Source organism: Miniopterus natalensis, chromosome X, assembly GCF_054644295.1.
Source record: "Miniopterus natalensis isolate mMinNat1 chromosome X, mMinNat1.hap1, whole genome shotgun sequence".
Lineage (NCBI taxonomy): Eukaryota > Metazoa > Chordata > Mammalia > Chiroptera > Miniopteridae > Miniopterus > Miniopterus natalensis.
The window spans coordinates 85,061,614-85,087,948 of record NC_142103.1 but is presented as its reverse complement, the minus strand read 5'-3'; positions in this window follow the sequence as shown (position 1 = coordinate 85,087,948).

The following is a 26,335-nucleotide window of genomic DNA, read 5'->3' as shown; positions in this document are numbered from 1 at the left end:
AGCTCTTTGAAAGAGCTTGTCCTCAGTCTAAAATAGTAATTTTTGCATAATCATCATATATATATACACACAAATGTATATATACATATGTACATATAATACACACAGAGACATCCACATGCATGTAATATATTTTCCTGTTTACCACTGATTAGAAAATATATTTACTAGAGAAACATTTTTGCAAGTATAGGTAGTAATAATCTATCTAGTATATATAGGCTGAACATGAAAATAAACATGCATTTTTGTATTGGATTTTTTTCAAGAGAAAGAACTTAGTTTCATTTCAGTTCTGCTAACTTTTTTTTTCATTAAGACCCACAAACATTTTTATAATTTTATGTAATTATATCCCTCCCAAGATACATCCCAAATGAATAGTCTTCCCATTTTTTCTTTGCTTCTCTGTTCCCTAAGTCATGTAAGGCCTCAGAAACAACTGGAATACAAGTTCTTAAACAGCTCAAAATCCCTCTTCAGCTTTTGTCTGTGGTTTAATTTTCATTCTTTCCTCTCTTTAAAAATGAACCTTTTCCAAGTACAGAAACCTTGGTCACAAATATACCCAAGAAGCACATTTACAGCATTACTCACTAGTTATCCAAAAGGCCTGGGGAAGTTTGTGATGGTGGTTGACGCTTGAGCATGGATAGAGTGAGTCTAACATACCAGATATTTCAATGGCCTGAGGAAAGGGGAAACAGTTTATAACAATACAAAGTAGGGCTTGATATTTTACAAAATCAATACTAGTCTTCCTATCTGCATTAAATTTTAAATACGACTTTTTATTTTAATGCATTTTTACTTACAGCATCCCATAAGAAATTTGAAAACATGAGAAAATATCTAAGAGATTCAGAGCTTGGTTTTTTATAAAGACCATTTCTGGAAGGACTTACTGTAATCATTTACTCTTAATCTACCCAAGGAGAGGTATTTTTCTCACTGTTCATCAAATTGACGAGAAAATATTTGAACAGCCAGACAGCCATTTTCTATCATTTCAAGTGCCTGAAATGTAGTCCAGGCTCAGAGTAGATTAAAATAATAGTTACAGCAAAAGAAAGAACAATTTTCCCCCAGATGTAGAATTATCATTTTCTGAAAGGTACCCATATCATTTCTTGCATTTTAGGTTAATTGCATTCAGAACGGTATGAATGTATCACCTATCATAGGAACTACATGAAGATGATTTGAAAATAACACATTTTATTGCTAAACCTCTCCAAGCACGCTATTAGACAGTCTTCCTTTATTCTCTGAGTTTATTTTTCTGTGCTATTAAGCTCTATCAATTCTTCTGCTGGGCTCTGGACCATGTACCTTTTTAACTGCATCCTGTCTTAGTGCTGACCTATATGAAATCATGCCTCCTATGAAAAAAACCTACTCACACAACCTTGGCCTTGTTATTAATCCTCCTGCACTTTTAGCTTAAGCTGAAATGCCAGGCATTTCTCTCTTTTTATTTTTTTTTAAATGCCAGGTATTTAATATTATAAGATCAAAGACAGCTCAACTAGTTTAAGGTTGTTGTCCCCATGGGTTGCTAAAATATAGCATTTCTAATGTCATTGGCATGTTAGGTCTGCCCTGACAATAGATATAGGCAGTTACTCTCCTGGGCCCACAGCAAAACTTATCACATTTTCACTTTTTTAATGATGTGCAGTAAAAGGGTTGGTCTAACTAGTGAAATACTCAGGAGAGATGAGTAATAGGATCCAAAAGAGGAAAAAGAGTCAGAATTAAATATTACCTTTAGTTCTCTGAGTAGACATTTATGAGATTCTTAACTAGAATCTGTCCATCCAACTTTGTAAGAACACCAGACTGCCCATTGCAATAATTTTAGATAGACAACTTCAAGATTTAAAATAGAAACACCTTGAAAAGGGCCTCCTTTTTGCCACTTATTTTATTGCTTAAAATCATTATTTTATGTGCATTACTACCATATCATATATGGCATAAAACCTAATATTAACTTACTTCCAATTCTTCCCTTATGACCATTATGCTAATCCTTGCATGCATTTTACTCTTATATGAATAATAAAGCCTATAATATATAGTTATTATTCTTGTTTACATCATACTATGTACAGTGACCTATGGTTACTAGACTTATTGTGGTGATCACTTTGTAAAGCATATAAATGTTGAATCACTATGTCGTACATGTAAAATAACATAATACTGTGTGTCAATTATAATTAAAAATAATTTTAAAAATAAATAAATGAAAATTTTTAAAAAGAAAGTGAGATTTTATACCCAAGTTTGGTGGAAACACATAACAGCCCTTCATCTCGACTTTATCTTTGTTCCATTATTCACCACCCTGTGAATATTCTAAGCTTTCGTGGGGAATGTTCACAGGCTCTGAAAGTGATTGAGAAGGAGGAGAACTGCTGGACTTAAGGACTTGTGCTCTTGCATTCAAGAGTTAAACAGCCAGGAGGGCCACAGGGGTGTGTTCAGATTGTGAAATTCTTTTCACTATGCATTTATAATTTGTGAACATTTTTGTATGTATTCCATAGTTCGATAAAAAAGTTTCAAATTTAAAAAACATATTTGGGAAAAATTCAAAGTGATAAAAGAGAGGATGTTTTTATTTTTACTAACTGAGGTGTCAGACTTAGCAATTTATGATGATGTATCTTAACAACTTGTAAATCAACTTGTTGCATGGTTTGTTTAATGGCAAACTCATTTTACAAAAAAAAGTTTCATATCAAACCACGGCACAAAATTGGCTATGGGTGTTCAGACTCTGACTGAATAAAGGACCACCTGATGAAGCAAGTGTGAAATTGGGGATCAGATATACAGATAACCTGAAATAATTATTTGAGACAGTGATAAACCTGAAAGATATAATGCAGTGAGACCCAAAGTCAAGAAGACTTAGTAGAAGGAAAGTTTTAAAAAAGCAGATATTAAATTTAATTCAATATAAAATTCTAAGCTTTCATCAGTATCCTTTATAGCTGTCATGTGTGGGCAAGTGAAAGGCCTTAGTGGTGAGAAATGTCTTTACTCACTGACTTATAAGTCAGAGTGCAACCTAGAGGAGTTGCAAAGAGAAGATACTTACATTTCAATTACTGGTTTAACGGAAAGGTAGTAATATAAGTAGGTAATGTCACAATATCTGTGACTTATTGGGCTTATATACTAGGCATTGGGCTAAGCATCTTCTCATTTAATCTTGCCAATGCTTCTGCAAGACAAAATATATTATTTCCATATTGTAGAACAAGAGCGTGCATAGATGGACCAGAGGCAACCCCATGAAGAAAGCACTGGGCAATTGATCCTAGTACAGAAATAAGAAAAAGGAGAGGAAGGAATAGAAGCTAACCAGAGGTCAGGAACTGAGAGTCAAGAACTGACAAAGAGAAAAGACAATGTGCCCATGACAGGCCACAGCTGGCCTTGGCCTAGTAACTCTCCAGGCCGTGTTATTGCGCACACATCCCCCATGGCCCTTCTTGTGGGTGTGGGTCAAGGTGAAAGAGGAAAAGACCTGAGGTATAGAAAGAAGAGTTGTAACAACCACAGGGCAAAACCACGGTGTGAAACACACTTCCTCCTTCCACCGTTTTATGCCATTTCTGAAAGAAGTCTCAGGCTCAGGGGACATACATAAGTAAACGGCCTCCGATTTGATAGTATTTTTAGCATCACCGGTTACCACAACAATTACTGAGTGTGCATTTTTAAATTAGTGTTAAAAATATTATGCCAAAATAGTCTCAAAATAAGTTGAATGTTTCCTACTATTTAAATCAAAAAAGCACAGTAAACTGGTTTAAAGAAGATAATTTGAGAAATTATTTTCCTTAAAGCTCTTAAATGCCTTTTTATTTAATAAGCTTTTGTTTCTGTAAGAGGATGGCTATGACAGTGTTTTCTATTACTGTGGGACATTGAGAAATATACTGAAAGCATATGTTTGAAAAAAATAAATTACATGCTTTTTTTTTTGTAGCTGTCACTTTTGGATATTTAAACATGGATGGACCAGGAGAGTATTATGCTAAGTAAAATAAGCCAGTCAAAGAAAGACAAGCACCATATGTACAAAATGAACTAACAAACAAAGTGGAGACAGACTCACGGATACAGAGAACAGACTGAGAGCTGTTAGAGGAGGGGATTGCGGGGCTGGCTGAGAAGGGTGAATGGATTAAGCAAATTAAAAAAAGACTTATGCACATAGACAACGGTGTGGTGATTGCCAGAGGGAAGGGGGCGGTATAACAGGGTAAAGGGGGATGAATGGTGATGGAAGGAGGTCTGACTTGGGGTGATAAATACACAATACAATATACAGATGAAGTATTGTAGAACTGTATACCTTAAATCTGTGTAAATTTATTAAACCAATGTCACCCCAATAAATTCAATCATAAAAAAGAAAACAAAAAACCCTAAATGAGCATTTCCCTGTTAAATTCTACACTGGTGAATTTAAAAAATGAAGCATTTTTTATTTTTCTTTAAGGCATGGTCAAGGCACTTGGCATCCTTTGTTGTTATCATGTCCAAGAAAGGGAAAGACATTAGTGGTGAGAAACACATGTCTACACTGGCTGACTAGAAAGACCCAGTGCAATCTGGATGAGCTACAGAGAGAAGATAAGGGAAGGCCATGTGTCAGCTCTCTGCACCGCACCTTTCCAGTTTTGCTCTGTTCTGATAGTTTTGAAATTCAAAAGCCAAACATTTTAAAAGCTCTACCAGGTTTTATGGATAAAATAATGTTAATGGGTTTTCAATCCTCTGAGAGAGATTTCAACATATTATTGATTTTTCATTTACCAAAAGCTAGGCCCTAAAATCCCAATGATGCTTTCTATGTGGTTGTATGCATTTTTCAAAATAACTCTACGTAAATTTTTCTGTTTGGTTGTTTCAGTATCTGCGTGATGTAGCCATTGGTCAGCCTGGTTTCACAGGGGAGGGAATGAAAGTTCTAAAATGCATTGTGATTTTTATCAGCATCTCCCTGATTCTCACCAAAGATCTGGAACTAGAACAGAGGTCAGGATTCTGCAGAATTCTGTGCTGTGATCTTTACCCTTTCACCTTTCTTGAAACAATGTTGGAGGTATGGAGACAATCCGAATTGAGGAAAGTTTGGTAATTGTTTTGAATCTAGAAGTACTCTGATGTAAACAGTCATTCAGAGACCTCACTGTGGACCAGCCTCTGGCTGAGTACTCTGCATGCTTGGCTTCCTATCTTCACTGTATCTCTACAAAGGACTCTGATGATCATCTCTAATTTGCACATTAGGGGGGTGTCTTAGGCAATTGATTAATGGGCCAACTTTGACAAGAATGCCTTTGGCTTCAGTCATGTCTGAAGAAACTTCAAGCTTGAAATATCAATCCCATGTAAATAATCCCATGTAAGTGATCCCATGTAAATGATACTCATCATTTTAGAGGCTAACTTGTCCACAGGCAAGTCTTCGAGGTCCTTGTTTGAGGGCATGTGAACTAAATCCACTGTCACCACTCACTTTGGGAAGGAAGTGCCAAGGTGCTATTTTAAAATGTCTATACTGTATTGTGTTTCATCATGGTGAAGGTGGGTACCTCTGTAAGGCCAATTGGGAGACCTTCTTTAGCTTTAAAGGAAATAGAGTCTGACATTTGCATACTCAAAAATCCCTGCACAGCCTTGGGTTAATGCTCCTGAGAAACTAGGTGGCTAGACAGTTAATAGAGGTTAACCGGCAAGGACAAATTCGCTAAGTCTGAGCAAATCTCTTGGTCTCAGTAGAGCGTCACACACAAACTTAAAACAACACTGACTTATTATAGTCTAATCTCACAGAAGAAGTAGGCGGCACTTGAACATCAATTAGAAGAAAGTGCTATTTGTTTTATTTGCCCAGAGTGATTGTATCCTATTAACAGTGGAACTTATGGAGTGAACACTCCATTTACATGGTGCTCACTGTTATTAGAAAAGCTCCTGGTTCATTAGCTCTTCTATGAGGATGGAAGCTTGGAGAGAATCTTTAATGTATGGTGGATTTTAGAACCCCAAATGACAACGGGATTAGTTTAGCCTGCAGTGTAATATGCCACCATTACTATGCAGGGGAGACATTGCCAGGAAGGATACTTGACTAGTAAGAAGTTAATATCTTAAATTAATACCTCGAGCAGAATTAATAGCCCCATGGGCAACAACTTCCTTTTGTTGTACACTAGGCACACATTATAGTTTAAACAAATGCCATTTGAATGTTTGGATCTCCTATTTGTTTTAGAATGGCATGACCCTCTTTGACTTTAGAAATAATCACTCCCTTTTTTTCCTCTGAATGTCTTTGATCACAGTCATAACATAGGTCAGCTCAAAACATGGCATCAAAGGTTGACAAAGTCAGTGGTGAATAACGTCTATCAGTGACACTTAAAAAATGATTTTTAAAAGTTTAGCTCCTGCCTTAACACCCAACCTAGATATTTCTTTTACCAGCCTGCCTTAATTTTTCAACTGCTATTCTTTGGGTTAAAGTACTATTTTCTAGAAGGCTTTTTGAGAATGAATATATGATACATAGAAGAGATAATACAGAGTTTGCCATTAAGCCGATACCCAATAAATGTTTCCTGAATGAAATGTTCATTAAATGGCACCACTCTTAAGTGTGTTAGTTTGGTTTAAAGCCTCAGATTAAGATCATAAAGAAAAATCCAATGAGGATGGGACTCAACACAGAGGACTTTCAGTAAACTGGGGCAGGAGGCAGAACAGGAAGGATGTGGACACTGAGGACTATGAGCGTCTACTAGAATTAAACTTCAAAAGTGGAAGAACCTTGGCTGACCTTATCCTGAAAGATATCTGGTGCCAAGAACAGTGTGTGGCAACCTACAGTGTGTTAAGCAAAGATGTTTGGTATAACTGAAAGTAAAATTCATTCACATCCAAGTTTTGCAGACATGTGTAGTGGCACTGAGGGTGCAATACAAGTAATGATTACAGAGACTAAGAAAAAGAAAATGTGCCAAAGACTCAGCAGAAAATAAGGGTCTTGCTGTAAAGAAGAAATAGGAAAGACAGAAATGGGCCAAAGTCTGTAAATGCAAGAGAAAAAAAGTGGTGACTAGTGAGAGAAGGCAATTAAGATTTTCCTCTTACTCTCTCCTGCAGGCTCAGGTGTCCATCCTGTGTGTGGACAGTATTTGCCAGCTACAGTGTGGAGAACTTTTGTTCATTACCTCATTTAATTCTAACAATTATGAAATTGTGTCTACTATCATCTGCATTTTAGGCATGAGAAAACCAAGGCACTGAAGTTCATACAGCTAATAAGGGACAGAGCTGGATGCTAGCTTTCAGAGGTTTGAGGATGTTGAACACAGAGCAAAGGCTGAGAGATACTTCTGTACCTAAATAAGTTTGGGGGGGGGGTGATTCTGAGTCCAGGGGAGAACAAAAGGCAGACCCTTGAGCTTCAGATGATGTTTTGATTCTTGAAGCATAGAGACACCCTGTGTACTTGGCACTCACAATGCAGAGGCGCAAAGGGCTTTGAAAAGATTGTCCTTTGGGGAAGCCAAGGTCACATGGAGAGTTTTAGCTTTCATATATAAGTACTGTCTTCCTATTGGAGATATATATATATATATATACACATATATATATACACACACACACACACATATATATATATATATACATATATATATCTATAAACATTTTAAATGTACCTTTAAAAGTGCTCACTGGGGGGGGTGGCATCTGTGGGGTGGCAGATTAAGGGACAACATGAGGAAAAAGAAGGAAATTAGACAAACATTCCTAAGAAACACCTGAGTACCAGACAATTTGCATACTTTATTTAATCCTCAAGGATAAAACCTAAAAGGAAAGATAAAACTAAAAATATAAAATTACGATTATTAGCAACATTGAGAGCTGAGATCTATTTTGTCTCATAGAGTTTAAGTCATTCTCCCAAGGTCAAATGATGAGCAGATAGCAGAACCAGAATTGACTTCTGAGAAATTAATATCAGAATAAATAACAATGAGTTTATGTTGGGCTTATGTGATTATGAATTTTCTCTTATAAATTTTCTATAATGTAGCTAATTAAGCTTTGATGCAAAAAGGAGGAAAGAAAATATCCGATGTAGGTCTAAATAGAAACATCAGCACTGGCGACAGCTACATCATAGCAAGTTACCAGATTTGTTCCCAGCTAAAAGTAGGGAGAAGGGATTATCACTCCACAGGAAATGAGTTTGTGAGCAGCTGCTCTCCGTTACCATGGCAACGCGGGGCTGGTGTTTTTATTTTTGTTTTGTTTTGTTGTTTTGTGTGGTTTTTTTGAACTTCCCTGAGATGCAGCACCAAATAAAATCCATACTGGAAAAAAACGTCTCCAATCACTCAAATGCCCTTATAAGAGCATCACAGTGGCAAAGCCAATTCTTCACAGCCTCAACCCTTGGATGAAGCTCAAGACCTTGAGAAGAGTAAGATGGGACCTGCTTTTGCTTTAGTGAGTGGCAGTGGTGGAGCTGCGGAGCCTTGAATGTTATCTTGGCCCAGCGCTGGCCAGCTGTGGGACCATGGACAATTTACCTCCGTTTCTTCACCTGTTTTCTGCAGCTCAGTTGTCACGGGGACTCAGGGACACATTAGCATGCAAAGTGCTTAGCAACATTCCGGGCCCCCACTGAGTGCTTAATAAATCTGTCCTGTCCTGCTATGGACTAGTCCCACTTCTGCCATTCCCCCCACAAGCGGGCATCGATTGCCAACTCTGTGCCCAGCACTGTCCTCAACACGGGGAATACAGTAGAAGCTGCTTACATGCTGGTGGGGAGACACACAAATAAGATTTTAAAATAATACATGTAGAATGTTAGGTAGTGATAAGTGCTAAAGAGAAGGGAATAAGAGAGGGGGGAAAGAAGTGTCAGTATGGAGAGCTGGCTTCTAGTTCGAGCGGCCAGGGAAGGGCTCACTGAGGAGGGCCTTCCGAGGAAGGACACGCGGGGACTGGCTGAGGGGCCAGGCTGGCTTCTGGCAGAGGAGCATTTCAGGGAAAGCAAACGGCCGAAGCCAAGGTCCTGAGTCGGGAGCTTGCCTGGCACGTTTGAGGATAACAAGGAAGCTGTCTTGTTGAGGTAGGTGACCCTGAAGGGGCAGAGAAGAAGAGCGAGCTGTCGGGACAGGAATTCAGACCAGGGATGAGCTTGTTTCACTGAATACAACAAAATGTTTAAAGAATTAACACCAATTATATCTTATCTCTCCCAGATTTTTAAAAGTTGATGATACTTTAAACTCATTTTTAGGTCACTATAACCTTGACATCAAAAACAGAGGAAGAAAGTACAAAACAGGAAAAATATAGACCAGCGATCATCTTGAATATAGATAAAAAATATTAACAAAATATTAACAAATAACAACTTGGCAATCTATAAGAAAGGATTTTACAGCATTCCTGGAATGCAAGGCTATATGAATATTAAAAATCAATCAATATAAACCACCCTACTAATAGGGAAAAGAAGGAAAGTCACATGATTTTTTAAAATGTTTTTATTGATTTCAGAGAGAGGAAGGGAGAGGGAGAGAGAGAGAAACATCAATGATGAGAGAGTCACTGATCGGCTGCCTCCTGCGCGCCCCCAACCAGGGATCCAGCCCACAAGCCGGGCATGTGCCCTGACCGGGAATCAAGCCATTACCTTCTGGTTCATAAGTCGATGCTCAACCACTGTACCACACCGGCCAGGCTCACATGATTTTTGTGATGCAGACTAAACCTTATAAAATTCAACACCCCTTTAGATTAAAATGTCTTAGAAAACTAGAAAGGGAAGCAAACTTTCTCAACTAGATAAAGAGTATCCACAAAATAAATTACCGCGAACATTCTGATTGATTTTACTTAACACAGGGCACAAGCAGGACAATTCATAAACAAGTTGAGGATACGTACCTCAGAACTGTAATTCTAGAAAATATGAACATTTTTATGAGAAAAAGACTATTGGGACATTATTAAATCTGATTCATTTTCACAGGCCATACTGAGAGATGTAATCCAAAAACTTCAAAATTAATATAGATGAGCAAAATTACCTTTAGTGTCAATTCCCATTCCCTTAAAAGTGTTGCCCAGGATCAACTTACATAAGATTTACAAATGCTAAAAGCTAGTGCTATTGCCATACCACACTTAACTGTTCTCTGTTTATAAAACAATACTACAATAAAATTTATGTTTTAGTAGCCAAAATATTAGTGAGCCTGTAGTAAAAATATGTGTGAATTTTTTTGAAAGTCTTCAAATTGCAGAGAAATTATATTTACACATTTGTTAGATACCTGATTTCCACTAATAAGAACACAGTGTTTTATTGGAGCTGAACTTTCTAATATCACTACTGAGATTCATTTCTTGGAAAAAAGGCTAAAACCTATTTTCCCCAAAGTTGCAACCCTGATGGAAAACCAACTTACAAAGACAATAACAATAATGTTGGGAAAGCTTTTCATCTCGGAGAACCAGTGGGGGAGAAAACCATCCTTCTGGCTATTGGCAGATTGAGTTAAGCAGTGGACCATGATACAGAATAACAACCTTCTATTGAGCACTAAGCATGTAGCTCAGGAATTGTCACACACTGGAAACTTCCAGTGAGCCTCTGAGATGTCAGAGGAAAACTTAACAAGCAGTAAATTTCCTAAATAGGTATGTGTCTGTTGTACAGCATAGAAATGCCAATATATTTTGTGCAAGATTGTAACCAGCCTTCATATTCATTCTGTGTGTTATTTGCCACAGAGACACCCTATTGGCGTACTGAATGCCCTCGCAGAAAACAGGCTTTCAAAGATTTCTGTCATGGCATTTAGATTGTTCTGGGTAGGAAATGGGAGTTTTTGTGCTCTCAATTCATCTGGGGTTTGGGCCCCTTAATTGATGCTGTTAAGGCCCTATCACTTGCCCTTGACGCTCAACCCAACATACCAAAGGCTGCTTACTGAAAAAATTTGCTAGTCTCTTCAAGAGGGTTTTGTTTGCAGGTTAGCTCAGTCTCTGTAGTGGGAGAACCAAACTGTCCAGGATAATTATTACCCCAAGAAGCAGCTCTCAAACAGCAATGGGCAGGGAAGCTATCTCTAGTGAGACTAAGCTCCAATTTTTCAAAGCAGTTAGTACTTTATTAATGAACTGTTAATGGCTTCCTCCCTTCCTTGCCTCAGCTCCCTATGCCCTAAAATGTTTCTCCAGATCAATTTCCAAATAAAATACTTGTCTCAAGTTCTGCTTCTTGGTGACACCAAACCAAAATAGGCTTCTACCAAAGAATTTTTAAACCCCATAAATGAAAAGGAACATGTCTCTAGGTTATCAGGTCCAGAGTAAATCATATACACCCTATTTATAGATTAAATTATTTTTTCAATGAATATAAATTATGGCTTTGAAGGAAAAAAGATCTCACAAAATGATTATGTAGCTTAAGAGACATTTGAAAGGAGGAAGTTCTGCCTACTTTGGCCTGCTGGTAATATGGAGCTCACATCTTGTTAGATGCATTGTATATTCATTATGTAGGTAAACCCAGGTATTTTCAAAGCACCACTTATAGGAACTATTTTCTAGGCTCTTGTCACTTTACTCCATGAGTCGTTATTCTATCTTATTCATCAATATATACTCAGAAAAAGGCAGGATCATTAGCAACCACATTTCTTAAGCCTTGGAGGTAACCCATCAATGACTTTTGAGATGTTGGGAGCAACATATTCAGAAAAAGGGAATGAGCCAAGAACAAAAAAAGAAATACAGATTTGTGTTAAAGAATTAGGGAGGGCAACATTCCCAATGTTTACATTCATCAGGCTTTGCTAACATACCCTTTCCTCTTCACTCATCACCGTTGCCACTTATGTCTTTCAGGTCTGTGTTCGTGCTTTGAGAGACGAAATTCTGTACGTGGTTTTTCCATGGTTATGTATTTTATCTTCCTCAGAGATGTCTCCAGGAGAAATTTTTAAAGAGAATACATTTTTTCTGTAATCCATCTCCTTACTTTCCATACCTTTGACAGTTAATCATCCTCTCATTCAAGTGCAATATTTTTTTCCTAGTTTACCCTTACTTAGACCCACGCTCAGGAAATATCCTGACTTCAATTACTTAAAAATTAGTTGCATTAGCTTTCCAAGATGGAAATTTTTCTAATTCTGGAATGGAAATTTTTAGATCTCATTAAAGATATTTTGGACACCATTAAGTAGGCAAGTAATGACTGTAGGAATAAGGCATCTTCTACTTAGAAAATATTGAGCCACAAGTGCCTGTTTACCATCCTTAGAGTTTCCTACAAGCATTTCTGAGTAAAATTTATATACTCTTATAGCTTGTTAGAAAAAAATCTTTCTATTATTGTTCAAAGAATATAGCTACCTGGTAAGTACTTTGTATTAATTGAACCATTAGGACCAGAATGAGACAAAATGTGTTACTATATCTTTAAAATTTGCTACCACTGGTGGTATAATTCCAGTCCAAGTCTGAAGGTGAGAGAATCAGGGTAGCTAATGGAGTAAATCCGAGTCCAAAGATAGGAGAAGATGACATTCTAGCTCAAGCTGGCACACAGGAAGTCAAAAGGGTGAATTCCTCCTCCTCCTGTCTTTTGTTCCATTCAGGTGCTCAATAGATTGAATGATGTCCACACACACTGGGGAGGGCAATCTACTTCACTGACTCTGCTGTGTCTAATGCTAATCTCATCCAGAAACACCCTCAAGGACACACCCCAAAATAATGTTTAATCTGGGCAATGTGTGGTGCCAGTCAATTTAATACATAAGATTAATCATCACAAGTTCAACCCTTGTCAATTTGGCACCCACACACATTTCCTTGAAACATAATCTCATATAAAGACAATAACAAGATCATAATTTCACCTAATATAACTATCTTGCATACAATTGAAAATACACTAACCCCTTAGTCTATGGCCAATTTTAAACCACAACTGGAACAAGATGCCTTTGAATACTCTATGCAGCATGAATTATGAATTTTTCCATGATGGATGAAGAAAATGGGAATTCTTCCTACTCCAGTGTGAGCCCTAGGGATTGTTTCCTCAAATAACTGTAGGGAATTCTCTCTCTGGTCTTAAGAAGTTTCCTCACATGTCTTTGTTGATCAGTATTCACCTGATTACTAAAGGAGGAGCTCTCAGCAGATCTCCAGAATTTTCTCTCTCTACAGCACTCTTCTCTCTAGTAATCAATCCTATGAATTCCAGCTGTTTTGGCCTCTTTTGTCTTCTAGTTATGTCTCCTTAACTCAACATTATGATGGGCTCCACATTGCTTCTTGTGTATGCCTTTCCCAGGAATTGTAGCATGATCTATTTACTTAGTTGGTTATATTATTGCTCCAATGATTTTCTGGCTTGCTGTTCCTTTTCCTTAATGTTGGTTTAGAGAACGGATTTCATGGGAAATCACCTACATAAAATGTCCAAACCAAAGGGACCCATTATTATTGCCCAATGGCAAAAGCAAGACTAGGAAGCCAGAGGCCATGCCATTGCCATTCTTTGGTTTTATTTCCTCCACTAATACCCATTCCAAGCTGGAAAGCTGTATAACTTTTTGCCATGCATTTCTAGAATGGAAAGAGATGATGTTTCTTGGCTACTTTGGGCTTTCTGGCTAAGCACACAGAAGATCAAAATGTGATATCAAAGCCATATGGTTAATGGACATTAGGAAACTGTTGGGATTTTCCATTCAGTAAGTCGAATTTACTCAACATCCTTCATCAATGCACTAGCTGCTGAGGTTCACAAGAACCCTGTGGAGAACAATCTGTCAAAGCTGACACTTTGGAGAGTGTGACTTCAAACAGATGGCAGTAGTGCTAGGCTCATATGTTGGTTATTACATTTCCTGGTTTTAGCTATGTCGCTGAACACATTAGGTGAATGGTATAAAGCTGTACAGAGACTAGAGAAAACAAACAGAAAATGACTTTAGCAAGTTCCTGGCAACATATTTAACTATGAATTGAGATTTCAGTAGGGTGTTCAAGCCAGTTTCTATTTTCAGATGTGCAAGTTTAGGCAATAGGTATTATATTCATCACTGCTGACAAGAACAAGGCACTCTCATTGCATGTGATCTCGTTTCATGTGACAGTATTTGTAGGTATGAGAAGAGTGCTGCCTAGAGAGAGGAAAAACAACCTGTGGTTAATAGTCCAGCCCAGGTTCATACTCAGAAACTCATGATAAGAGAAAAAACACTTAGAACTAAACATTGTGGATAGAACATCGTGGATAGAACATTGTTTATATTTGTTTCAGCAAAATTCTGAATGATACAAGTGAATGAATTATGAGAGATCATAAGGTTATTTTTAAACTTGTATCCTTAGGTACAATGGGATGCTTACCTAGGTTAAATGATCCATTAGAATAACTCTTCTCAGCTTATTAAAAAATTTTGTAAACTGAAATTGGTTTCTTTGTTCATTTCCCATTTTTGGAGACAGTTCCTTTAGGAGCTAGGGTAAGATTTTAACATATTATTCGAGAATTTTAAAAAATCTCTGTTTACATTTTAGTTTTATCATTTACTAACAGTTTGACTTTGGGTTTCAGTTCCTTTACCTATAATATGAGAATAAAAGTAGTGTCTCCCCCCTAACCTTCTTCTGAGAGTTAAATTGTCACTATAAACTATTACTTTAACTTTGATTGGTATATTCATCACTCCTCCTCATTGAACTGCATGGCATACAGAATGACAAATTATTTTACTCTTCTTGACCTTTGAATTACTAGTGAATTCTATGTGTTCCTAATACATTACATAATTTCTATATCACAAGTATTTTTATCATGCTTTTGTTCAGTCTTCTAATCAGATATATTTGGCATTCAATGACAGAGATTAATTTAATCAATGACAATTCTTTAAATACATATCTATTGAGAAATTAAAACCATTATACAAGAGGTAAGGATGGACAAGTGAGATGTTATAGCTCAGCCCAATGATCTTAGAATATACTGGGAAATGTTGGTTATTACATATATCCTTGCATTTATTCTTTCAAATCAGTGCTTCTGGTTTCTTTGGCTATATTCCCAAAAGTGGAATTGCTGGGCCATAAGGCAGTTCCATTTTCAATTTTGGGGGGAAACTCCATACTGTTTTCCATAGTGGCTGTACCAATCTTCACACCCACCAACAGTGCACAAAGGTTCCCTTCTGTCCACATCCTTGCCAATATTTACCGTTTGTTGATTTGTTGATGGCAGCCATTCTGACAGGTGTGAGGTGATATCTCATTGTGGTTTTAATTTGCATTTCTATGATGATTAGTTATGAGAGCATTTTTTCTATGTTTATTGGCATCTGTATGCCTTCTTTGCCCATTTTTTAATTGCATTGTTTGGTTTATTGATATTGAGTTTTATAAGTTCTTTATAAATTTTTAATATTAACCTCTTATCGGGTGTATCATTGGCGAATATGCTCTCCCAGTCAGTTTGTTGTCTTTTCATTTTGTTGATGGTTTCCTTTACTGTGCAAAAACTTTTTAGTTTGATGTAGTCACACTTGTTTTTTTCTTGTGTTTCCCTTGCCCAAAGAGATATATCAGGAAAAATATTGCTAAGAGAAATGTCTGAGATCTTATAGCCAAGACTTGAAGCAACTCAAATGTCCATCAATAGGTGAGTGGATAAAAAAAAATCTGTGGTACATCTCTACAATGGAATATTACTCAGCTGTAAAAAAGGACATCTTACGTTTTGAGACAGCATGGATGGACCTGGAGAGTATTATAGTAAATGAAATAAGTCAGTAAAAAAAAAAGAAACAAATACCCTATGATTTAACTTATATGCGGAATCTAATGAACAAAGTAACTAACAAACAAAATTAAAACAGGTTTATAGATAGAGAGAACACACTGACAGCTGTCAGAGGGGAGGGGGTTTGGGAGTTTGGTGAAAAAGGTGAAGGGATTAAACAAAGAGGAAAAACTCATAGACACAACAGTATGGTGATTACCAGAGGAAAAGGGAGGTGGGGAGAAGGTAGAAGAGGGTAAAAGGGGAGATAAATGGTGATGGAAGGAGACTTGACTTGGGGAGGTAACCACACAATGCAATATACTGATGATGTGTTATAGAAATTGTACACCTGAAACCTATATAATTTTATTAACCAGTGTCACCCCAATAAATTCAATGTGAAAAGCTAAAAAAGAGAGAGAGAATGTACTGGAAAAGATGGAAATGTATAAGGTGAATAGAAGCGCAGATGAGGGAGGCTAACTCCTTGGGGGAAGGACATTTACATGACTTTTCACAGAGGAAGTGAGGTTAGAACTGAGTGTAGCACTTCCAGGTAACTAAGAAGATGAAGATAAAAGATATTTCTGAAAGAACTTAATAAACTGATGAACAGAATAGATTCAATGACGTGGAAGCATGGATCAAACTGACAAATGTCAGAGGGTGGGGGAGGGTGGGGGAGTGGAGGGGGGGAGATTAACCAAAGAATTTATAGGAATATATACACAACCCAAGGACACAGACCATGGTGGGGAGAGGAACTGGGGAGGGGGAAGGGATGGGGTGGAAAGGGTCACTGGGGAGAGAAAAGGACATCTGTGATATTTTAAACAAAAATAAAATTTAAAAATTAAAAAAAAAAAGATATTTCTGACAGAGAAAATAGCTTTCACAAAATCATGGCATTGTCTGAATGCACAGAGGTCTGAAAGAACTAAAAGTAGAGTGGTGCTTGTAGAGCAAAAGATATTTGAAGACCTGTGGGGGAGCTAAGGCAAGAGAAGTAGGGACAAATCACAGTATCAAGTACATATTAAAAACATTCACATTTATCAATCATCAGTATAAACAATAATTATTCTGACATTAAGCTGAGTATTCAATGGCAGAAACTTGAAAGTACATAGAAAAGAACAATATATACCAAGCACCTACTATGTGCCGATCTCAAGGCTAAGAATTTTTGACATATAATCGTATTTAATTCACAGAAAAGAATATTTGGTAAATTCCATTCTCATCCAGACCACCATGGGTCAAATCCTATGCCAAAGTTCTGGGAGAAATACCGGAAAAAGAGAGCTATGCCTGTTGCTGTTGCTGCTGAGGGAGCCGTTTAAGAAAATCAGTTCTCCTGGTGTAGTGACTCCAGCATCAGGTGAACATACTGGAGTTTATGTCCCTGCAGTTTTTGGCATTAGTAAGTCATTAAACCCCTCTGTGTATGTTTCCACTGCAAAGTACTATGAAGAAATGGACCAGGTGATGCCTGGTGCTGCTTCTTGCAAAAAAGAAATTTTATTCTCCAAACCCGAAAGTTGTACTAAAACTACAGAGAAACTTAAAAGATGGACTCCTTTATCACTTGAGCAAAATGAATAATACTTAGTCTGTGCCTCCATGGGGACTGGAATCACAGACACAGAAGGAAAGAATAGTCTAGCTGGAAAGACAGGTAAATGAACAGATCACTATAGCACCTACTTGTCAGGATAATGACAGTGAGGCAAAGCCCTCAGCAGGGGACCCCGAGACATGACTGAGTGTGAAGAAAATCAGTGAAGACTTCTAAGAAGAGGTTATATTGAAGCTGAGAACACAATACTTCTTCAAAGTTCTTAGGTAAGAAAGCAAAAAGACATTCATTTATCTGTCTTCCCTCCTAGACTACTCATTCCTTATGTGTTTCTGTGTTCCCAATCTCCTTAGGGGTCTAAGATAAGGATCATTCATTTTACTCAGGTAATCAATGAGTCATTTTTTTAGTTTCCCTGTGGTTTTAGGCACCTGTGCAGGAGGAGCAGCAAGTGCAAACAGTGGATGGTTAGAGAATCTGCAGCTCTCAGGGAACTATAAGGTGCTGGGTAGGGCTGGGCCAAAGGAAATAAGAGGGCATAAAAAATGAGTCAGGCTAGTGGGGGCCAGCTCATGAAAGGTCATGAAAATGATTCTCAAGCAATAAATTTATTCCAAAGGTCATGGGTTGCCATGGAAAAATTTTTAAGTATGAAGTCACATGACCAGATTTGCATTTTAGAAAGCACACTTTTTTTTTTTAATATTCTTTTTTATTGATTTTAGAGAGGAAGGGAGAGGGAGAGAGAGATAGAAGCATCAATGATGAGGTAGAATCATAGATCGGCTGCCTCCTTCACGTCCCTTACTGGGGACAGAGCCTGAAACCCTGGCATGTGCCCCGACTGGGAATCAAACCATGACCGCATAGCTCATGGGTCGAGATCAACCACTGAGCAGCACTGGCCCGGCAAGTACACTCTTGAACAGCGAAGGGAACGGATGCTGAAGGGATGAGGTATGAGTGTCAACATGAGTGGAACTTCAGAGATAAATTATGAGAGCCAGTACTAAGATACGAATGGAGAAAATGCAAAATAAAAATGAAGGAAACACATTGTTTCAAGTTTAAGAATATCTACAATTTACATGGTAGAAGAGTTTAGATGTGGTATCTGATGGGATGTATGAAAAAGTATATATGCATCTAGTATCTTTAATTACATAGATGATACTAGTGAAATTAGAAGTGTTGTGTAACCAATAGAAGGAACATGATATCACAATAGTCCTTGTATATTTTTTTAAAAATTGAGTAGCAATGATGGCCTGGTTGAGATTAGAAAGTATGCCTTTTGCTTGGAACTAATTCCCTTTTTTAATTGACTAACTACTGTGCTGTACACCTGAAACTAATACAAAATAATATTGAATATAAACTATAATTGAAAGAAATAAAAAATAAATAAGTAAATGGTGGCTTAGAAGCAATCGTAAATAAAATATATTATTAAAAGTGAGCTAGAATTAGAAATTTATCAACAGAAATTCTAGAGGGTGAGGAATTTTTGGATGATGACCACAATGAAATGGATGAAACTAGAGTCTACGATAATTTTTGTGATCTTACACCAAAAGATTTAGGGGAAAAAGAGTGAGGAGAGAGAATAATATTATAGATGCAAAAAGTGGGATAAGCTTAGACTAGGACAAAAAGGAGAGATGAGCAGGGAAATGGGCAAAATAAGAAAATAGAAAGTTGTGTTTCATTTATGTATGTCAAAGATGCAACTTAGATCAAATAAATAACTCAGTGAATATTTAACATTGGGCTCTTCAGCAGGCTTTATTTAATTCATAGGCCATCTGTCCTTTAAGGATTCTTTTTGACTGTAGGGATAGTATGCTTTGTTCATTTTACACATCAGCCCTAATTCTCTTTTTCACAGCAATGATAAGAATTTTTATGCCATTTTCAAGTGTGATTGTCTCCAATATTCAATGCCAAAATTCTTTTTTTGAAAATAACATGTTTGCAGATAGCTTGTTGCGTGTGACTGTTTTATTAGTATTCAAAGAGTTAGTGCAGTTTTAATCCAAAAAAGGGAGTCCACCTTCTTGCTTGCTTTAGGAAAGAAAGGGAGTCTTGATCTGTGGTAATAGGTTTGCCAAATCACCTGAGGGTAATTCAATTCCACGCATTGTAGAAGTACCATTTAGATTTTGCTCTTCAAATATAGATGCAGCTACACTGGCAATACTGTTTTCCTTCTGGCCATCCACTGATGCAGGATGCTATAGGCAATTTGAGACTAACATTCTCAATTAATATTTCTGGCATGATCTTTACATTGTTCACAAATGGCCTTAGGCAGAAATGCAATGTACCCCTAAATGTGGCAATATATTTCTTCTGACTTTCTTGCTTCTCTCATCTTTCCAAGAATCCAGTTGGAAGACTAAATGACTCTAAAATAGTAATACGAAGACAAAAGCCATCCTGTATATTTGGTAACTGTCCATTCGGTTTCCATTCTATCAATTATGCTATAATTTAATATTCCAAGTTCAATCAACCCTCAACACCAAAATTCAAACAAACCAGGGCTCACTTAAAAAAATCAGTGATATTGAAATGTCTTTATTTCATTTTTGTCAGTTTAATTATTATAAACCTGTTTAGATACCCAGGCTCAGACTAGTGAAGAATGTATAATGGAATCTTCAATATGCCATTAAAATTGCACAATGCTTAATTTTTTAAGCAGAGAAACAAATCTCTAGATAAATCAGGGACTTCGAGCATATAATTAACAACTCTATTTGATACTATATCTGATGAATTGATAAGAAGCTTGAATACTGACAAAATAAAATCAGAGGTTTTTTTTGGAAGCCATGGTGATGATGAAAATAATAAGATAGCAATGTCTAAAGTAAAAAAAAAATTGTTTTAAGATATAAATTAAGATAAAATATAAAATATGGTTTAATTCAACCTCTTCTGAAAATGCCAGTGTTCAAACTAAGTACTGATTTTTTTTTTTTTTTCAGAGAGATTCAACAGCAAATTGAGAGACAGATTAATTAATTATGAAAGTTCAAAATGAGGTTACCAAAAAAGTGCCATGGTCAGCAGAGTGTGAGATGTATAAAGCTAAGAGGATAGAAGCATGCACTTTGAAACCAAAACACCTGGGTTGGAATCCAACTTCACATGACTGTAGCTGTGTGGCCTTTAACAAGTGACTTAACCACTGTGCTTTGTTTTCCCTATTTATAAAATGAGTGAGACTTAGTACCTATCTCCTCAGGGTTTTATAAGGATTAAATTAGTCACTGTGTATAAAGAATTTACAGCAGTTTAAGTCCTATGGAATTACTTGATATTATTATTCTTAAAATTATTTTGGTGCCCGGCCGGGCGTGGCTCAGCGGTTGAGCGCCGACCTAGGATCCAGGTGATCCGGGTTCGATTCCCGGTCAGGGCACAGGCCCGGGGTTGCGGGCTCGATCAATGACTCTCTCATCATTGATGTTTCTCTCTCTCTCTCTCTCCCTCTCCTTTCCTCTCTCTGAAATCAATAAAGATATATTTTTTAAAAAATTATTTTGGCAATACCAATATTATACCCATTGAAATTTGTCTATTTTGAGACATGTTTTCTGTTGTGAGACATGTTTCTGGCTTTCAGTATGAGAAAGCCAGAAGACAATATGTGATACAACTATTTGAACTGGGATAGAATTATCTGCCTGTGTAATCTTAAAGGGGGTTTTGTCTGCCAGTTTCCTTCCTGAGGAACCAATGAGGTGTGAATGGGAAAGAAGATGCAAACATTTCTTCACAGATTTTTGTATCTGAGGGAGACAGAGCTTTATATAAATTATATGAGCAATAATATAGATTTGAAAAGACCCAAGTCTGAGAAAAAAGCTTTCACTGCCTGACTCTACATTTACCTTAGGTAAGTCATCATTTCTCAGTTTTTCAACTGATTATTTACTCCCATTTCTGAGTGTCCAGTCTGCCAAGAGCAGAGAGAAATGCCCAGAATCCAACACAGTACATATGAAGGAGAGGGCGATGACCTACCAGGTGGCAAGTTGATTATAAGTAATTTAGGGAGCAGGGATTTGTCTGTCCTTCTACCATTATCACCATCAGTGGACTTACTGAATCCCTCATTTATCAACATGGTATCCACACACACATTGTAAAATCTATTTCACAGCAAAGAAAGTAAAAGAATTTCTTCCTGCTCCTTCATTGATTTTACCATGTTCCACAACACACAGAAAGAGTCCAAACTGTGGAAGAGCTTATTGAAGGCTCAGTGTGGTGCCATTGATTGATAACACATTGTGAGTTTGGATATCTGCACTTAAAGGCCCAGTATGTGCTCTGAATGAATGACCAATACGTGATGCCATTTGTTTCATAACCAGAATGCACAAGGTAATGTACCAAGAGGTAAAAATGACATTGTGGATTCCAGCCACAGTAAAGTTTGTGCTTTCCTGATGTTGAGTGTTCATTGTCACCTCTAAAAAGGAATACTTCCACTAGGGTCACAAGAAGTTTTCCAGTACAGTGAAAGCTGAAACTGCCAGCTGTCCTTTTAAAATTCACTATTCCTGTTAATGCAAATACAAAAAATTACTCTGTTGGTTGTGTTAATTGATACTGGTTATTAAGAGGAAACAGGGTGGCTTCTACATAGCTGGATGAAGGTGGATATGTATTAAGTATGAAATTCAAGTGATTCTCTGGAGGACTTATTTGTAATTCTGAGTCTGGTGGTAAAAGTTGATGGAAGTTATAGCAACCCAATGCAGGCAGAACTCTAAGGATTCCAACCCTTAGGAATCCTTAACTGGGTCACATTTCCAGTTAAACAACTATGATCAATCTGAGATAAAAGGAAATATTGACTAAAAAAGGAAGAATAAAGTAATAAATGCCAACTATTACATCATGACCAATTACAGAAATTTAGACTTTAGAATCTAAGTTTTTTCTGCTTGCTTTAAGATATCTGTATTCACAGCAGAATAATCAGCACATTTGTGTCAGTTCTCCTTATTCCAAGTTCCACAAGGGCAACACAGAAGAGCAACCCTGAGCTTAGTGGACCTGAATCTTTTCATTATAGGCAGTAAAAATGACTTCCCTTTGATCTAGATGAAGACACTGTCTTTATTATAGTGGAAAGTAAGTGAGCCTCCTCTTTGATCCAATGGGGGACACTATATCTATCTTCCAAGGCTGATAACTACACAAACATCATTGAAGAGATAGTTCAGAAAAAAATGCAAATGGTGTGGAGAGGGACTGGGGAGGGGAGTGGAATGAGTCATTGGGGAGAAAAAGGGACGTCTGTAATATTTTAAGCAAAAATAAACAACAACAAAAGTGCACTGCCTTAGCTCACAAGATGTCTAGACACATGAGATTTTCAGGGAAAATTGTCTCTCAGCAGACAGGCTTTGCAGTCTAAGGCTGATCTCTTCATCATGACTTGTTCCCCACTGACTGGGAAATGAATTATCAGTGTACTGTCTCCTGGAGTATTTTTGACTCAAGGTCTTTATGCCTAATCAAAGAACTAGAAGAAAAAAGTATCTCATGATTTTAAATAATGTGAACTCTCAGAAATAAAGTCAATAAGGAACCAATAGTTCTGAAATTCATTTTTTGAATGATAAAAAACAGGAGGGAATAGAAGAGCTTAGCCAAGATTCAGTTTATCCTGTGAGAAAAATTCATTTTTAACAATAGCCAGATACACAAAATGCCCTTTTCCTGGAACCTGGGATATTTTTTTCTTCCAAAAAATCATGTTATATTAATGCACAGCAGTCAGACCTCAGAGCAAACCTGTTTCTTGTTTTTAAAAAAGCAGGGGTAGAGAATATTCTATCTCTCTTTTGTTCGGAAATTAAATAAATGAGGTGGATTCATATTTTGTCCCAGGAGAGGAGGGAGGCGGTGGGAAGGGAAAAGGAAAGAGAAACAGAAAAGGAAAGAAAAAGAGAAAGAGAGAGACCAAGCAATGCGGAACCTTGGCAAAAAAACATGCACAGACTTGATACACCTGGGTTTCAATCATAGTTCTGTTCCTTAGTAGCCACATGCCTTGTATAAGTTGAGCTTCTCTGAGCCTCAGTTTTCTTATTTTTAATATACAGTGCTGTCAATAAATTAGAAATAATTTATGTAAAGTACTTAGCACTGCTTGTTATTCCATTTGGAGTTAGCTATTCATTACCGGGAGTTGGTAATAAGACACTGGGGAAGAAGTCTGGTTAAGGAACTGAGATTCATCCCCATGAGGTGATACATAAGTTGTGGAAGTAGACAAGCTCTTTAAAGAAGAGAATATAAATGGGTCAGTATTGCCAGTCCCCAGAGATTAAACAAGGACATTGAAGTAGCCAGAGATATTGGCTGTCTCCAATGAATTCACAACCTTGAAAGTCTTCTTCCTTTGAATCAGAGCTGGAAAGGTTTCTTGCTTCAACCAATAGAATGCAGCAGAAGTGATGCTATTCCAGCTTTGGGCCTAAGACTTGAGGCTGGGGGGGGGGGGGGAGGGAGGGAGGGAGGGAGAGAGAGAGAGAGAGAGAGAGAGAGAACCAACCCAGTCATCCTGGTTTCTCAGTTAAGACCTGCCTTCCAGGAACCAAACCTATGAGTGAAACATCTTGGAATATTCTAAGCTACAATCTTATAAAAACAGAACAAAAAGTTTCAAGTAAGGCCAGAAAAAGAGCTGTCCTGCTAAGTTCCAATCATCCACCGAACTGTGAGAAATATTAAAATAATTGTTTTTTAAGCCGTTCAGTTTTGAAGTGGTTGGGTACACAGCAGCAAATAACCAAAAAAAAAAACCCCCCCAAACCCATTTAAATGCTATATTAAATGTGTCTGTAGTCCATCTTGCCCCACTGTTTTTCTACAGCAAGGGACATATCTAGGACCATGGTAGTCCTGTCTGTAATATTATTCTCACAAATAAATGATATGTTAGCACCCTCAATTTCCCCATTATGGATCTATGACTTGCAGTGTATCGAAACCATCCTTGAATGTACAACGGTCCCTGACTTATGATGGTTGGACTTACAATTTTTCAACTTAAAGATGGTACAAAAGCAATACACATTTATTAGAAACCATACTTCGAATTTTGAATTTTTATCTTTTCCAGGCTAGCAATAGACCGTATGATACCCTATCATGATGCTGGGCGGTGGCAGCCAGCTGCAGGTCTCACTCAGGCACGCAGTCATAGGGTAAACAACCAGTACTCTACAGTGCACTGTGTTGCCAGTGTTTGGGATATTGTGTCCTGAACACGGTCAAGGTTAGCTACTCCAAGATGTTCAGTAGGCCAGATGTATGAAATGCATCTGTATTTCTCTTTCATATGCATCACTTTGGGACATAACTGTTGCATATGTTTACAACCTATCATGTCAATTGTCCATTCTACAAATTGTTCTCAAAGAAATTATTTTAAGTGTCAAGCAATAATTCCATTTTGCCTTGTAAGCCAACGTTCTCCAAAGGACAAGGGAGAGTGATTGAAACAAAATTAGATACTATATCTGCAACATTTCACTAAAATATCTCATGATGTATACATCTGAATTTAACTCAATTCCTTATCAGTCTTCTAGAATTCACATAATAATATCCATGATGAAAGGAGGGTTGCCTAGTCTTTGACTAAATTCTCAATTTGTTTATTTAGCATACTGTTATTGGTAAATTCCATCTAAAATTAATTTTTTATGTAACTTCAATCAGTTCTTAATCCTCTTATTCTAACTTTAGGAAAGGGAAGCCTCTCCCCATTTACAGGCATCCATTGTATTGCAGAGATGTAGGGTTTTATTTCATGATTTCTTTGACTCTTTTTTTAAAACCTCTATAAATATCTGGCTGGAGATTGGGAGACCAGAATGAGGAAAGAAAAAGTTAGAAAAAAAAATCAGGATACTATGAACAGTGAATTTTGTCCTGAGCTTTACTGAGTATGGTCTGTGCTGAGAAAGAAAGATGTGACTTGGTGCGGTGCAGTTAAAAAGGAAAGCTGGAACTTCTGTTGTCCAGATACACACCTGAACCAAAGAGAGTTTGAAGGAAGAGGCCAGAGGCCTGGTGGACAATCATTTAGGCAGTGGGTGCATATGTGATTTCAAGGATGAATGCTAATAGTGAGTCAAAGACCAAACCCATTGATTGGGGCATCGGTGAGAAAGTGTACCAAAAAATAAGGGATAGCTGATGGTCACTGATGGTGATGGTCAGGTTAGTGGAAACCAAAAGAATGAATAAAATAACAAAATAAAATTAACTGGGGAAGATCAAGCAAGAAAAGAGACAGCTTCCCTCCTAAACCTCCTGATTCTCAACCTGCTCTCTTGTTAGTTCTGGGCTGGAGCACAAATCCTCCTTTTGACCTACTCACTTTATAAAGACAGTGAGGTATGACTCAGTCTCTCACATGCTTTGTTCAGTTTTCATTGTGATAAACACTGAGGATTGGAATGCCCTGTCAGATACTTCTTTTAAAAGACATATATACAACGGGATATTTCTTGGCCATAAAAAGAACAAAATCTTACCATTTGCAACAGCATGGATGGACCCAGAGGGTCAGAGAAAGACAGACTCCATATGTTTTCATTTATATATGGAATCTAAAGAACAAAATAAACAAAGAAACAAAGAAACAAAACAAAAACAGTCATAGGTACAGGGAACACACTGACAGCTGTCAGAGGAAAGGGGGGTTGGGAGGCTGGGTGAAAAAGGTGAAGGGATTAAAAAGATTGATAGTTGCAAAACAGTCATGGGAAATATAGTCAATAATATTGTAATAACTACGCATG